Here is a 16,284-nt window from a genome sequence, read left to right on the forward strand (position 1 = left end):
CAATTGGGTAGCCGGGAGGGGGGCGAGGGATCTACTGGTGTAACAAGAATTGCAATTGAATAGAGATTATTGGAATGGAGGGGTAACATAGAGCGTTTGTTGCATGAATGTATTATTTCCCCAATTGATGAATATCCAGATGTTCGGTCAAATGTGCACAGGTGGCTTGATACAATCAGAGACTTGTCTTTTTCCCCTTCCAAGAGAGTATTCGCAGAAATAAGATCCGACTTAGGTAGATCAATCTATGATCTGTCGATATTAGCACTAAATAATATTGGTATCACTATTCGTAGTACGGCTGGGAGGAACAACAAGTATCCCAAGGAATTTACCAATATATCATCTATTTACCGAATCATTATTCCCAAGTATATTAGTGAAGAAGCTTCGACAGATGGGATTGATTATCTTGTCTATAAATTGAACAATATAGATTATCCACTGCTTGATTTCCTTCTGAGTTCACTCAACCTCGATGAGAAGATATCCTTTCTCAAGAGAATCTTCGGTAGAAAAGATAGTTTCTTCATCGAGTCCGGATTGTTAATGGATGAAGAATCGGTAGGCTCCTCAATCTTCCTAAAACCCGCAGTTAATCCATTTCTTGTTGAATCATCCTGTATCGAATGTATTGGAACAAAACTCCCGAATGGTGCTTATTCCGCTACGGGAAGGCAGGATTGGGATCTGTTTCTGGATAATTTGAATTATGGGAAAGGTTCGAATAGGAATATTGGGAGTATTTCGGGATCCATTTCCGATGAAGTAGATACACCAAACTTTATAGATTACTCGCATTTACCCGTATTGAACTGTGCCGGAAGGGATTTTATCTCAATAATCAGAAGAAGGGATTCGTTGGTTGGAGGATACAGCAGTAGTTACTCTGACATCTTAGAGAATTCGTATACGGGCTCCGGTGATGAAGTCATCCCATCTCTTGAAATAGGATCCTTAGATACAAAAAATATCACTTCATCTATTCAATCCCAAGTGTCTGATTCGTTGTTACCCAATTCCTCGCAACGAACGGAAAGGGAAACTATTGATCATATACTCGCAACAACCGAATCGACTCCATCTGATCTGGATGAATCTGCGATACCACCACTAACTCATTCAGATAGATTTCTTGACTCTATTTCGGATCTAAGAGGACTACTGACGGGGTTGAACTTATCTCCTCGCGAAACGGGAGATTCGTCTCTATCTTCATGTGGTAGCGATGGAAATTACTTGGAAAGAACATTGATAAACTCTAAGCTATCGGCTGATTGGCGATCTCGACCCCGTCTCAAAAATTCGGGAGTGGATCAAGTCGATTCGGAGGGATCCATTGAGAAGAGATCAAACTCGAGGAATGATTCTATTGGGAATCAATTCTATCAAAATGATTCACACATTGGTTATTTTTGGGAATCAGAAGAATCTGAGACGCTTTATTGGTCAAAGAAATTCTCATTATGCAGCAGTGTAGCATCAAGATCTCCAACAGGATTAACTGGAGAGAAGGTTCTGTACGAAAATACGAGGCTTGCAGATACACGTGTCTAAAAAGAACCTATTCTTCCATCTCATCTCATTAATTTCGATGAGTTATCAAAGGATTTAAACAAATATAAGATCTCTTGGATCTTTTGGAGAGACAATATCTGCGAGAAATGGAGCCCATTCGGAGAATATATACCTCGGTTTTTCACCCCTAACTGGTGGAGATACTTTTATGATCTGATTAGAGAGATATATCCAGAAATAGTACTCAAAGTAAGTGATGACTTGAATTACACTTTCCCCGGAATTACGGAAAGAGTTGCTGAGGATATAGGTAATGCTAGAGCTTGTTTATCGTTAAGCCTAAGATCAAGATTCAGAAACGATTCCATCAGTAACGTATTATCTAAAATAGATCTCTCTATTTTCGAAGAAATTACTAACTAAACGCAGGTGTCGCATTCGAGATGGTCAGTCTTTAGATTTTCGAATAAGTATGCCCCATCCTACCTCGTTTTCTCGATATTATTTGTTCTTGCATTTCTCAAGCATTATTTATCTGCTGTTTCGGGTTCCAATTCCCCTCACTTGTGGAAACGTTTCAATATCACCGGATATTTAATAGACCCAATGCGTGGGTTTTATCTGGAAAAGGTAATGTATTCTCCCTCGACAAGGTAAATGTAAACGAAAGATCTACTGATACATTCCCTGAAGAGATTCCTGAATTATACAAATAATATAATCTTCTATTACCTTGTGAAAAATGAACTAGATTCGTGGATACTCTTCGTAGGAAAAGCTCCGACACCCTTAAGATTAATAAACAATTACTGACTCAATATCTAGTGACAAATAAAACTATTTCCAAGTATGAATCGAAATTAAATTCCAATTACGATTCATTGAGCGGTGGGATTAATCACGAACCCACCCCAGAAGAAGGATCTAATCTTTTGTCATACCTACTTCGGATTCGTCAAAATGATCTATCAAATTACGAGATCTGTGAGTTGGATCCTGCGGAGAAGTGGGCTCTTCTTGCCCTTGAAAGAAATATTCTCCTTTCAGCGACAATGAGACGAAAAGGCATTCCGAATATTCCATGTCGTGACGTACCTATTTTGCTTTCATCAGGATTATTACCATCTGAAGGAGTTCCACTAGTAGGACCCATAGAAACTGGACGATCTTATGTAGTTAGGGATATAGCATCCAATTCCTACTTTCCGTCGGTGAGACTGCCATTGAGGAAGTTGTTATACAACAGATCATATTTCAATAATGTACGTGGGACTTTCATTTCGAAACAGAGCGTAAACCGATTGAATCTTATTTTTGCAATAGCAAAAGAGATGTCTCCCTGTACGATATGGATTCAAGACATTCATGAGTTGAATGTTAATCGCCTGTATCACAGATTAGAAGCCGATCCCAGATTCTTACTCTGCCTAATATTGAGGAGTATCGGTAATGGGCGCAGGAATCCTTGCATTCGCAAGAATCTCGTTATTGCTTCGACTCATGTACCTGCAAAGGTAGATCCAGCTTCAATAGCTCCGAATTGGTCGAACTAATTGATAAATCTCCGAGGGTCTAACAGGCGTCAGCGTCAAAAAGAATTGTCAATTCTCTCGCGTGTCAAAGGCTTTGAAATAGAAGCTGATCCCTCTTTTCTCGAAGGTACTGGGTCTGGAACTACGGGTTATAGCAAACGAGATCTATTTTCTCCTGCTAATGAAGCATTATTAATCACTACTTCTAGAAGAAGAAAGATTGTATCCGATAGTGCAATTAAATTAGCTTTACGTAGACAAAATTCAATTGTTAAGTATATAGGTAACGGAATCCGATTCGGTTCTGGATATGAAATACTTCCTTACAATATAGGAAAAGCTATTCTGAAAAATGGTTTGATAGATACTTCCCCTGCAGATCCCTCATTTATTGGTAGTAATACACTGAAGAAGAGGTTTTACCACTTGTATAACTGGTATTTGGAACCTTTAATAACCGAGTCAACAATTAAGGAATTCGCTATACTTCCGCATATCTTAGGGCTATTGGCCGGATTAGCAGCTCGTGATCCTTGGTTCGGAATGGATATGAGAGAGGAAGAGAATCTCGTTGTTATTGATAAAGTTGTAGAGAATGATTCTAACTTAGCCTGTGGTATCTCGGAAAACCTTTTGAGGGATTTCTTATGTTCAGAAATCTGTAGAAGTAGAAGTCAATTCGCTAATAGTCCTCCTCTTCCTTCTTCCATCGAACCCAGGTATTCTCCAGATATAATCTCTGCGAGTCGTTCTTATAAATCTACAAAGAAGGGGGTGTCTAAGATTCCAACTGATTCTGAAATGGAACAGTCGAGTGAAGTAGACTCGATTCCGAAGGAAGTGTCGCGTGGGATTACTTGGTCCCCCAAATTTTGGCGTTTTGGTTTCATGCGAAGTGGCAGTTATGAATCGATAAGAGTATTATCCGAATCGAATAATTTGTATAATTCGATCTTTTTTCATCGGAATCAGGATCAAATCCCCCAACGGGATTTCGAATTGAATAAGATTAAGTCTAGTGGAAAGAAATCGCATAAGAGAAAAGGATATCTTTTCAGTTACAAGAGAGCCTCGGGTAAATCGAGACAAAGAGACATTAAAAGATTAGAAAATTAATTGGATAATCTATCATTACGCGAGCAATTTCTTGAATTAGGAATCCCCAACTCATCTAATCAATACGAAACGCAATGTAATCGATCCGATGAACCAATTCTATTCCTGGGGGGGCGCTTCACCTGGGATCCCATGCTTCTATCTCAGCCGGATCATAACATTCCCTCTTCACGTCATAGTTTATTAGCGAAACAAGAACTGGTACGGAGGCTTTATGTTACTTACGGTACGAGGAGGGAGCGCGAGAAACATTTCTCAAATGAAAAGATTAGAAATTTCTTTCTTCTTCGTGGATATGACCGGAAATCGATAACTGAATTATCTACCAAGCGGTGGAAGAATTTCCCTTCGGGTGAAGAACGACACTTTGAATACGTCAAAGAAACCTAATTCATGCATATATATTTGCAATACCCGCAGATATTTGTTCCTATTCACTCGTATCAAAGCATTCCAATGGAAGATTTGCAAGAGCGATTCCTTCGTTTCAGGCTTATGGTTCATAGAGATAGATGGATGAGACGGAATCGTCACTCATCCAAAGATTTTCTCATTCATAACATGTTGTTTGAAAGTTACCACTACCTATTCAATCTATTTCGATTTAGTGGGACGTCACCGGATCGAATAACAAGACAATTATTGAATGGGAATTCGATATCGCATCATAAAATCTCGGATATTCTTGACTCAGTCTGGATCCCTAGCAATATATAGGGCTATTCAGGATTCGAATTGGTGAAAGGAAGATACATCTTTTCCCCTTACTGATGCAATAACTTCTGCTTATAGAATTCCGGATAATTACTAAGTTATAGATCACCTTCGGAGTCTTCCTATTCGGGAGATGGAAGCAACATTCGAAATCAAGAAGGAGTAGGAATCTCTTATATGGAAAATGTAGGAAGTAGTTCGTAGAGGACGTAGTAGTTTTCCAACATCCTTATCGGAACAAATCCTTGATGAAGATGTCGATCCATTCTGTTTGAGATTCTCCGGAGATTCAATTTCTCGGTGATCAACGGTAATATGGGGAGGAAGGAGGGGCATTCCCCTCATTCATCTTTACATTCCAAAAATTCATTCTAAAGTTTGGATTTTCCCGTATCCAACTAGATAATCAGGATTTCAAGTCCTTTCCATTGTTTCCATTGGAAGGGCTCTAAGGACCCCGGGTCCTTAGGGGATGGACCATCTAACCGAATCCCAAAATTTTAGTTCATTCAAATTCACTAATAGGGATTCTTGGTGACATCCTAACTAATGCCCCGACTAACTACTAGGATTTCTGGTCCTAGTCCAGATACTGGGGTCTCGTGACGCAGTTTCATCACACTCTAATTGGCTACTACGACTTTCAGTCCCACCTCAGGTACTAGGATTTTTAGTCCCCTCGAAGGATTTCAAGTCCCCCGTCTTCTTCAAGGATTTCCAGTCCTGTCTTCTTCAAGGATTTGAAGTCCCCTGATAAGGATTTCTAGTCCCGTTGAAAGACCTACTTGGATCTCCTCGAATCTCGGGATTCTGAGTCCCAGCCTCACTTGAGAAAGAAGCAGAAGGTGTTTCCTATTCGATACCTAATACTTCATATCCAAATCCCCGGACGGCGGAGAATTCTGGTCTCAATAATCAACAATCGGAGGATTTGCATCCCCATGTTTGAGGGTTGGGCACTGGAAAGACCAGAATCCTCCGAGGATTTTTCTTCCTATTGGGAGTTTGGGAGGCACCGGAGAGACCACTTGTCTCTCGAATCGAGGAGGTATTTCGAGTGCTCATTTGGGAGATAAGCAAATCAATTGAATGTGAATCTTTAGTGGTAGAGAGAATAAATCTTTGATAAATCTTTTAGTATATAAGGGTTCGATCTGAATAAGGGTACGAGACCTTCTGCCCCGAGGAAGTATTTCGAGTGCTCATTTGGGAGATAAGCAAATCAATTGAATGTGAATCTTTAGTGGTAGAGAGGATAAATCTTTGATAAAGCTTTTAGTAGATAAGGGTTCGATCTGAATAAGTGTACGAGACCTCCTACCCCGAGGAGGTACTCATTTGGGAGATAAGCAAATCAATTGAATGTGAATCTCTAGTGGTAGAGAGGATAAATCTTTGATAAACCTTTGAATAGATAAGGGTTCGATCTGAATAAGGGTACGAGACCTCCTACCCCGAGGAGGTACTCATTTGGGAGATAAGCAAATCAATTGAATGTGAATCTCTAGTGGTAGAGAGAATAAATCTTTGATAAACCTTTGATAAAGCTTTTAGTAGATAAGGGTTCGATCTGAATAAGGGTACGAGACCTTCTGCCCCGAGGAGGATTCGGACCTCCACGCTCTTCAGCACCAAATTTTGAATCTGGCGTGTCTACCATTTCACCATCGAGGCTCTACTCCTTATTCCTTACCTTTTTACTTCCCACCACCCCATCTTTCTCTATGGATGGGGTCCGGAATATGTTTCTATCAATTCGATCCTAGTCCCTCATCAAAAGCAACCCTTTACTTATTTTTCCCAATCTTATTTCTTCGTCTCTCTATATCGAAAAGGATTTCCAGTCCCCTGGAGGGACTTCTAGTCCCCCTGCTGAAGGATTTATAGTTCTCTCCAAGGATTTTCAGTCCTCCTGTTGAAGGATTTCCAGTCCCCGGGAAGAAAAAAGGATCCATAAATTTGTTCTGTATCGATTCCATCCCAGCTCCTCGTCAAGAGCAAACCCTTTCTCCTCCTCTACCGATCCTGTTTCTTCGTCTCTCTCCATCTATAAGGATTTGAAGTCCTGTCTTATTCAAGGATTTCCAGTCCTCTTCAGGGATTTCAAGTCCCCCGTCTTATCCAAGGATTTATAGTCCTCTTCAGGGATTTCAAGTCCCCTGTCTTATCCAAGGATTTATAGTCCTCTTCAGGGATTTCAAGTCCCCTGTCTTATCCAAGGATTTATAGTCCTCTTCAGGGATTTCAAGTCCCCTGTCTTATCCAAGGATTTATAGTCCTCTTCAGGGATTTCAAGTCCCCTGTCTTATCCAAGGATTTGAAGTCCTCTTAAGGGATTTCAAGTCCCCTGTCTTATTCAAGGATTTCCAGTCCTGTCTTATCCAAGGATTTATAGTCCTCTTAAGGGATTTCAAGTCCCCCGTACTCTTCAGGGATTTCAAGTCCCCCGTACTCTTAAGGGATTTCAAGTCCCCCGTACTCTTAAGGGATTTCAAGTCCCCCGTACTCTTAAGGGATTTCAAGTCCCCTGTCTTATCCAAGGATTTCCAGTCCCCTGAGAAGGATTTCAAGTCCCCCGCCCCCGATAAGGATTTCAAGTCCCCCGCCCCCGATAAGGATTTCAAGTCCCCCGATAAGGATTTGAAGTCCTCTTCAAGGATTTTCAGTCCCCTGAGAAGGATTTCGAGTCCTTTGAGAAGGATTTGAAGTCCCCTGAGAAGGATTTCAAGTCCCCTTTCTTCTTTAAGGATTTGAAGTCCTCTTCAAGGATTTTCAGTCCCCTGAAGAGGATTTCAAGTCCCCTGTCTTCTTTCTTTAAGGATTTGAAGTCCTCTTCAAGGATTTTCAGTCCCCTGAAGAGGATTTCAAGTCCCTTTTCTTCTTTAAGGATTTGAAGTCCTCTTCAAGGATTGTCAGTTCCCTGAAGAGGATTTCAAGTCCCTTTTCTTCTTTAAGGATTTGAAGTCCTCTTCAAGGATTGTCAGTTCCCTGAAGAGGATTTCAAGTCCCTTTTCTTCTTTAAGGATTTGAAGTCCTCTTCAAGGATTGTCAGTTCCCTGAAGAGGATTTCAAGTCCCCTGTCTTCTTTAAGGATTTGAAGTCCTCTTCAAGGATTTTCCGTCCACTGAAAAGGATTTCAAGTCCAAGGATTTCCAGTCCCCTGGAAGGGTCTATGAATCGGACTAGATACATTATACAAAATCAAACCGTCAAATGCAAGACCTAATTCTCCTTGTTATCTATCACTCTCGCTCGGATCTCCCTCAGTGAGGGAGATTTGACGATCGAGAAGGATTTCAAGTCCAAGGAAGATTTTCAGTCCCCTCGAAAGGATCTATGAATTCGACCCATTTCTATTATAGCTAAGAAAACTGTCGAGCGCAAGACCTAATTTTCCTTGTTATCTATCAATCTCGATCGGATCTCCCTCAGTGAGGGAGATTTGACGAGAAAGATCTCAATTCCAAAGATTTTGAGTCCCCTCGAAAGGGTCTATGAATTCGACCCATTTCTATTATAGCTAAGAAAACTGTCGATTGCAAGACCTAATTTTCCTTGTTATCTATCAATCTCGTTTTGAGATCCCTCGGTCTCAGTAGAGGGAGACTTTGACGAGAAAGATTTCAAGTCCAAGGAAGATTTTGAGTCCCCTCGAAAGGGTCTATGAATTCGACCCATTTCTATTGTAACTCAGAATGCCGTCGATTGCAAGACCTAATTTTCCTTGTTATCTATCAATCTCGATCGGATCTCCCTCAGTGAGGGAGATTTGACGAGAAAGATCTCAATTCCAAAGATTTTCAGTCCCCTCGAAAGGATCTATGAATTCGACCCATTTCTATTGTAACACAGAATGCCGTAGAGCGCAAGACCTAATTTCTTGGATTTGATTTCAATTCCAGGGGACCGCCATGGGCCTTAATTTGTTATCGCTGCAAAATCGTCCTGACGATAAGGAGTCGATTCCAAGTTAAGGGATTTAACGTCCCCTGGACTAACTATGAATCATAGATGTACTATCAAAGTCCAGAGGATTGTCGCTGCAAAATTGCCCCTGTCCAAGAATTTACAGTTCACTAGGAAATCATAGCTAGATCAATTATAGCTAAGAAAACTGTCGATTGCAAGACCTAATTTTCCTTGTTATCTATCAATCTCGATCGGATCTCCCTCAGTGAGGGAGATTTGACGAGAAAGATCTCAATTCCAAAGATTTTGAGTCCCCTCGAAAGGATCTATGAATTCGACCCATTTCTATTGTAACTCAGAATGCCGTCGATTGCAAGACCTAATTTTCCTTGTTATCTATCACTCTCGTTTTGAGATCCCTCGGTCTCAGTAGAGGGAGATTTGACGAGAAAGATTTCAAGTCCAAAGATTTTGAGTCCCCTCGAAAGGATTTCTGAATTTGATCCATTGATAGTGTACATCAGAATGCCGTCGAGCGCAACCCCCGTTTCTATTAAATTGAAAGAATCTGCGGCGGAAAGAAGAATTGGTCTCTTTTGCTTTCTTCTAGAAGTCTGAAGGCAACCCCGCCTTGAACGTACAGGTATCGGATGAAATGACTTATCCATTAGACGAAATTGGAGCATGGAATTCATCGGGAAGCGACCTGAATTGCTACGGAGCAGAAGACTGGGGGTGTGAACCGAATCATTTACACAACCGCTCCCATATGGGAATCACTTAGTCGCATGTACCATTAGGAGGGTTCAATCCTTGTAGTACTGCAAAGGATTGAACAATATTATGGATACCATCAGGAAATACTTATATCTCCTCCGGAAGAGACGAATGATCATTGGGAGGCGCGTGATCATTTCTCCGACACTGTTTCATCACCAATTACGGAAATGGACTAGTTGGAGCGACGGAAGTGGCTTTGGATACAAATCATTCAGAAAGATTCCATTATTTCATGTGACAACTCAAAATAGGTCTGGAATGAGGTATTCCGTGTAATCTCGATGATGGGATCCATTGATATACCCAGTAGAGTTGATGCTGGTACACGAACAATCATAGCTATTTCAATGGAACTCTTCGAAATCGAAGTAGATGGAGAAACTAATGGATCCTGTATGTAAATTGTTGATGTGTCACCCCCTTCGGTGAACATTAATTTAATTATCTTCGGATAGTGATATATAGAAATGACACTTGTAATGGGAGCTACCAGAACTAATGGGTACGAGCCAGCTTTCCATCCATGCCAGAAGGGGTAGGGTTTACCGGAAAAACCTGCTAATGGAGGGATACCCCCTGGGGATGGTAAACGTATAACTAGAGAGAATGTTAGAACAGGATCCTTCATGTATGGTCCCGCATAATCCCTAATGTTATCAGTTCCGGTTCGTGAACCAGATAAAGTGATGCGAGCGAAAGTCCCTAGATTCATGAATATGTAGATAGAAGTATAACTTATCATACTCGCATAGCCATTATCAGGATCCGCAGCAAGTATTCCAATCAGAATATATCCGATTTGGCTTATGGAGGAATATGCTAGCATACGTTTCATGCTTGTCTGAGTAACAGCAATTAGATTCCCCAATACCATGCTAAGGGTAGCTAATATTCCCAAAGCGAGATGCCATTCACTGGATAGGTATGAGAAAGTAATACCGAGGAGTCGTGTAGATAAAGCTAGAGCTGCTACTTTGGAAGTAGCAGAAAAAGAAGCAACGACTGGTGTAGGAGAGTTAGAGTCGGAGAGGAGATCCTCGATCTTCCCGCTCATTCAGAACCGTGCATGAAATTCTCACTTCACACGGCTCCTAGTTCGTAAGAGATTTCTAAGCTCCCAGAACCTTCCCCGTGTGTGTATCAAATCCACTTCTTCCTCGGTAATTCAATATGAGTAATAATTGGTAGCTTCTCGGGAAATCCCCTATCAGTGATTCCTTTTTAAAAGAGTCTCCATCTTACAATCGTTTCGCCCCCACATCTGGAGTGAGGAAAGGTATTGGGGAGGAATGTGATTTTCTTCGTCCCTAGCAGGCATGGCGGCACCGTCTTGGGGCGAATTTCTCTGTTGACGGATGCCTCCACTGTATCCGTGGTTTCTGAAGGATCAAAACCAATCAAATTTGTGTTCCAAGGGGAGGCTATTACACGGGGTAAATATCAATTCCATCACAAAATTCATTTAATTATTCTTTGAGAAACCTACCCATAACGAACCAACTTCGAGAAATACAAATAGGAGATAGGAGGGGGTACCTATTGAATTGCATTTCTCCCCCACTCTGCTTTACCCGCTACACAAAATAAGGGATAATTCTCGTGAGTCCAATACGAGTAACAAATTCGTGGAATTGCGGTAAGAGTTGGTCGTTGATGGGGATAACGAAAAGAAGTTTGTATCTTCTTCACATGCCCGTAGGGTATTACGGAGGAATCAATCAATTTGCATAAGATTATTTGCAACGAATTGATTCCCCTCCGAGCGAATCGCACTCCTTCATATACATCGGGAGTCCATTGGTGAAACGGAACCAACGACAGTTTGAAACCCATTCCCACGATGATAAACGTGATAGAGGTATGGATCGCCGGGGAATCATACATCTGGTTGGATACGAGTCCATTGACTATCTTGTAGAGTTGAGTCTCTCCACCGAATAATCCATATAATAAAGAGAAGCCATGGATTAGGATAGACGAACTTGCCCCACCCATTAGTAGAAACTTCGTAGTCGCTTCGTTGGATCTTATATCCCTCTTCATGTATCCGGATGGAAGGTAGGAGGATAGGCCTAGACGTTCCGGAGATACAAAAATAGTTACCGAATCATTCGCGCGGCATGAAGACATTCCCCCGGACCCGCAGTTGATGTGAATAGTGAAAATTCCGTCAAAGCTGTTTTTGTGCATCGGATGTAACCAACCGATAGTGAGACAGATAGTAATGAGCAGATCAGGAGAAGTAATCTGAAGATATTGCTGAAAGTGTCGATTCGAAGAGTTCCGTAGGCAATCGAGAGAGATTCTGTTTCCCACTGACGCGACAGGAATACCATGCTAGTCACCAAGGAAGTTAACGCGATTCCGTGAAGCAGGAGTGTGTCTTTCCCTTCGGATACCAAGTCGACAATGACGATTACGACTAAGCCAGTGATTAAACTATATTCCGGAAGAAGTAGTGAATTACCATAGAAAGGGAAAGGATCGATAATTTTCGTAGTACGAATCGGGGTAATATTCAGAAATGGAGTGACTCCAGTCCCGTATTTTATTTTTATATCTAACACTTCGTTAAGAAACCAACAAATTATTTATATTCTTATGTATTTTTGGAAGCTGTGACAGCCTGGTATTTCTGCCTAACAGATAGCTAATGGCTGTATAAAATGGATGGAAGGTAGAGGGGGGGGGGGCTAAAAATAACCCCCCTCCCCCCCCCCACTCATATTTATTATACACCATGTGGTACCGAAACGGGCTGGGTTATCTCCAGATGCCAAAACCTCCGACTATTTGAGATGCTCCTAGACTGAAAATGAGGAGTCATTTTGCAGTTCCCCCGAGGAGTCCCTAAGAATATTCTTGAATCAGACTTACGTCGGATCAGACGCATTGTACTCTTGTGCTTACATGCCGAAGTTTTGTCGCATGGGAGTCGTAATATGTGTCTCAATCTATTTAACCCACCTCTATTCTTCGACCCGCCGTAGTAGAGAGAAATGATTTTCCACAACCGGAGGAATCTCTCTGAGATCTCATCATCTGTCCAAGTAGTCCGAGCCAATTTACTAACTAGACGTCCGGAGCCATCGCAGAAATTACCTCTTGCCATCGATTCAATTAGGAGCATGGTTGGGGTTCCAAAAAGGGATTCCCTAATGGTAGACGTGGTGATATACGATTCATCTACGCCTACGACTCGAATTTCTTCAATTTTTAATTGGATACCCAAGATATAGCCCGGGAATGGGACGCGACTCCTGGATAATCTTCCGGTACGCATTCGGTGAGGGTGAAGCCAACAACGGAAATAAAATTAGCTGGGTGTCAAAATGTAATAGATCCATCTTTTAGCTGGATATTGGGTTCCCCCGAAAGCTAAGATAGAATAATTTTCATATCTTCCGTAATGGATACATGAACTCTTGGTGGGATAAGAATCCTCTTTCAATGCTTCTGAGTTGAATCCAGCGGCACCAATTTGCTTCCAAATAATATTTCTCCGATCGGATGTAGATGTAGAAGACTCTGATTGTAATCCGGAAAAATGTTTCCGCGAAGGCATTAATAACGATTCGATCTCGTAAGTGTAGGGATTCCATAGTAAGGTAGCTAAACCATTTTTCCCCTCCCGGGGAAAATCTGTTGACAACTCTTTACAACCCCGAAGGGTTAGTCTCGGCGGATGTGGAAACGGAGCATCCTCGACTTGTCGACGAAAGATTCGAATTGAAGCCTCTGGATGGAAACTATGGGGTAACTTCATATCCGAAACACAATCGGAATGTGGGAATCTGTCTTCCACGAATGGAGATATCGAATAGACGGATCGGGAATTCTTCCATTCACCAACCCCTTTCATAGATAGGGGTTCCTCCACCTGCGACGAGAAAGCAATTTCCGATACTAGGCATATTCCTTCTGAAAGTGCATCAAAATATGGATCCGTTTCGGAATCACCAAATCAATTTTGATCAAATTTTGAAAGAGGAATCTCCGAAAAATCCTGTTTACGTGTTCCATTGATTAATCGTCTCGCAGATATCATACTATATCCCCTTCTGGAACATCCTACCGAATCAGTAATTGATCCCTTTAAGTAAGGGTTACGGGCCACTGAATGGAGATCGTCTTGGAAGAGGAGGGTGTGTAAGAAGCATTCCCAATTTGAATCCATTCCTTTTCTTTCCCGTAACTCGCCCAATCCGGCCGGGACTTTGCGTGCAGCTCTCATAGAAGTAACCTCCCAGATATCTGGATCTCCCGTGGTGACGCAACCCGTCGGAGAGATTCGTCGTGTCGGTAATTATCCCCATATCCCACGAATCACTCTTTCTGGATGAGATTCACATGCAAGACCCTCAGATTCTTCTCTAAGGGAGAGTGATTTAAAACCATTTTAGGAGTTTATTGTGCTCTTGACTCAGCAGACTCAAATGATCAGCCGGGGGAAAACACTCCCCAGTTGGGCGATTCCCGCTCATCCCCACACGAATTATTAGAATATTTGTTAGATAGTGACCCCCTTTTTAGACAAACAAGCCCATCTCGAGATTATCTCTTAATTGTCTACTGATTAGCTTTTAAGCACCAATCAGTTGATAAAAGGGAGGGATTGGGTGGGTAAATGGGACTCGGGATATCAATTTCCGGATAGAAATCTCTATTGACGGTTCCATCTTCTGATTCAGGCTCTTCATGCTTGTCGCTTAACTCGAAGCTCCACCCCATTGTCATCAACTCAGCAGCTCCACCCCATTGTCATCAACTCAGCAGCTCCGCCTTGGCAACTTTGTCGGGTAGTAAACCCCCAGAATGGAGGAAGTGGTATCGATCGACCTTCGGATAATTGTAAGCATAATCGGACTAGGAGGAATGGATGTGGGGAGGAATAAACTAACAGGGGGGATGAGTATGGTATTTTCAATATCGACTAGATTGTTTCGTTGGAATAGATAAATCTCAGGCTGGGATGGGATATTACTTTCTCGACGCTTAAGACTGGGATAAGCAGTGGCTTATTCCCGTGAGTGATCACGAGGAGTTATACGGGATCTACGAATCCAGGATGGAGTCGGGATCCCTATTAATTCCTCGTGAACATCTTCACCCTTTTCACCACCGACTGGGACTTTTACTTCCTCTTCCTCTTTTTACCTGTCAAGAAGTATCTAACATCACTTCTTTCGAGGAAAGATTTGACAGATAGCCAGTACCTATTCCTCGAAATACTACTTTTCATGGGTATGACAAATACTGCATATATGTAGAATGCGAGGAAGAGGAGGGGATAGTATAGAAACATTTGCAAAAAAATATGGACTGAGCTCGTTGAATTCTCCTAAGAATCAATTTCAACCTGTTTAAAGACCTTTGCTCGCCTCAATATATCACGAACAGTTTCTGTTGTTTGAGCTCCTCTTCCCGGGAAATAAATGATAGCAGAAACATCTAATTGAGTTTGTTCCTTTCGTGGATCATGAAATCCAACTTCCTGAATAGACTTTCCCTCTCGCCGGGATTGGACATCAATTGCAGTTATTCGGTAAGTAGTTTAGTCGGATAGGTACGGAGAAACGAATCCCCTTCCCCCTATAGAACCGTACGTGAAATTTCAACTTCATACGGCTCAAGCCATGACTCCGAGGGTATGGAGGAACACCAGCTATATACCTCTCCATTCCATTCCTTTCTTTTCAATTATAGAGAAAATACTCCTAACTCACGCAAGTTTTAGGGGAGACAGACACGCATCCCCATCCACTTTTCGAGTTATCTCTTACCGATTATGACTCCGTTCGAGCCCCCACCATGGAAGTATGAGAGGGATCTCTCTACCGAGGGCTTCAACTGTGCGTATTCGATATTCTCCCGTTCGTAGATCAATTCCGAAAATCCGTAGGTTTAAGCCTCACTCCGAGGGTCTTTCGAATCGAGAAGTGGTAGCGACGGAACTCGTTCTGATCGACCCATTGTGAAGAATCACATTCAGCAACTGATTTGTGATTTTGGACGCGTCATGGAAATCCTCACACTCAATCAAAATCAAATAATGGAATATTTGCTCTCAAGGAAATTGACTCCATACGGATGGGATTGAATTATGAATATTCAATGGGAGTATTTATCGACGAAGACAGTTGCTCCTTCTGTAAATGCGGACTGACGGAGCTCGGTAGCTTCATTCCGTGGAGTAACCATAGATATTATCCCCGATCGGATAGACTTGGGGCCAGGAATACGACATAATCATTCAAGTTTCGTTAGATGGCGAATTTCAAGAAACGTTGAAACGGAAACATTTCCCTTGGATCCGGAAATGGCGGCTGCAAAACTCCGCATAAACGATCTCGATTTCGAGCCACACGTCGCTTTCCACCATATCGTTTTAGACGAGGTTTTACCGTAATATCCAGAGTTCAAATGTTATTTTCTTACCGGGAGATTGTTACCACCACAACAATTTCAATAAGATCTACTGATACTACCTGCGGCTGCCCGTCGGGAAGAGCTGTCCCAACAACCCCGAATCAGTAACATTCGGAATTTATTCTATGTTAAGCATTCAGTTTTTCTTTAGCCGCATACGTCACCTCAACCGTAATTTCCGTAATGTTATTTTGTTCCGCGGAAGTTTCCGTATTCTTCTTAGTTTTACCCCTCACGAAACCAGGAATTTTGCTTAACTCCAATTGACTCTCGGGGGTCCAATTCA

Source organism: Dipteris shenzhenensis, unplaced genomic scaffold (assembly GCF_047967505.1).
Source record: "Dipteris shenzhenensis isolate YYH24624 ecotype China unplaced genomic scaffold, Dip_SZ_1.0 scaf0340, whole genome shotgun sequence".
Classification (NCBI taxonomy): Eukaryota; Viridiplantae; Streptophyta; class Polypodiopsida; order Gleicheniales; family Dipteridaceae; genus Dipteris; species Dipteris shenzhenensis.